Raw genomic sequence first — 1,665 nt, 5'->3', positions numbered from 1 at the left:
GGAGGGGGGGGGAGAAGTGCAGGATACTGTGGAAATAAGAATAAATAGGAAGAGAGGGGAAACAGAGAGGAAAGAGAGCGTAGGATACTTGGGGGGAAGAGAGGAAGAGAGGGAAAGAAGAGGATGGCGTATTGGGGGAAGGAGAGAAAGAAGAGAGGATAAAAGGAGGAATAGAAGGGAAGGGGAGGAAGGAGACAGGATAAAAGGAGGAATAGAGGGGAAGGAGGAAGGATAGACGACACAGGATATTAGAGTTAATAATTAAAAAAGGGGAAGGGTAGGATGACATAGGATAACGGGCGATAAAACGAAGAAGGAAATGGAAGAAACGAAAGGGAGGTAGAAGAAAACGCAAGATAACGGTGAAATTACTACAAAAGGAAGAAGAGGAAGAAAGGAAGAAACGAGAGAAAAGGCACAGAATAGGAAGAGAAGAGAGAGAGAATCCCTAGGATCCTAAAAATGAGGGAAAAGGAGGAGAAACGAAGGAAGGTTCAAATAAAAGATAAGAATAAGAATAAAAATGGTAGTAAGGTTGTGCAAGAACAGAGGCTCGCGAAGTTTCAGTAGCAATGGTAGTTAAAAATCCCATAACACAGCCGAGGTTGTAGAAGTTATTGAGGATGAGAACTCAATCTGGTTGTAATTTCAGTTCACAATCGTATTAGTAGACAATAACAACTCATAGTAGTAGTAGTAGTAGTAGTAGTAGTAGTAGTAGTAGTAGTAGTAGTAGTAATAGTAGTAATAGCAAAATAGTAATAATAGCAACCTGTAGTCGGGTAATGATAAGGAACAGTTGTATCATTAAGCATTGAGTGATATCAACAGTAGTAGTACTATGGTTGCAGTTGTAGTGGAAGTAGTAGTAGTAGCAGTAGTAGTAGTAGTAGTAGTATTTTAGTAGTAGTATAGAATTGTAATAGCAGTAGTATAGTTGTAGTAGTATTAGTATAGTAGTAGTAGTAGTAGTAGTAGCAGTGGTAGTAGTAGTTGTTGTTTTAGTAGTACTAGTAGTAGTAGTAGAAGTAGTAGTAGTAGTAATAGTAGTAGTAGTAGTAGCATCTGTGGTAATTCTAATTCTCTCTCTCTCTCTCTCTCTCTCTCTCTCTCTCTCTCTCTCTCTCTCTCTCTCTCTCTCTCTCTCTCTCTCTCTCTCTCTCTCTCTCTCTCTCTCTCTCTCTCTCAGACTTCAATCAATATCACTAATATTAGAAATGATACAGAGAGCAAACTCAAAAGCTCCCTTTTACTTTCGCTCTCTTGCTGTCATCAATTAGTCTTGTTATTGTTATCATTATGTGATCATTATTATCATTATTACTATTACTGTTGTTATTACTATCACCATTATTATCATATTGTTATAATCATCTCATTAAATACAATCATCTAGATAAATCATAATCATTTAATTAATCAAATCTACCTAAAAACCAGTTATAAAATATTTCATTTGATAAAAGTATGTAAATGAAATACGATAAAAAATTCAAAAACGATTTATAAAAACATCATTATAACAAAGTGGCTTCCAGTTGGCGCTTTATATGCATGCCACTTACTGTTTTGCATAATGGCGCTGTTTTTACAACTTTGTAATTAAAACTAGTCGTAGTACAGTTATTAGTATTACTACTACTATTACTGAGTATGTTGGTGATG

Source organism: Penaeus vannamei, chromosome 27, assembly GCF_042767895.1.
Source record: "Penaeus vannamei isolate JL-2024 chromosome 27, ASM4276789v1, whole genome shotgun sequence".
NCBI lineage: Eukaryota > Metazoa > Arthropoda > Malacostraca > Decapoda > Penaeidae > Penaeus > Penaeus vannamei.
Note: the sequence above shows the minus strand (reverse complement) of the source record.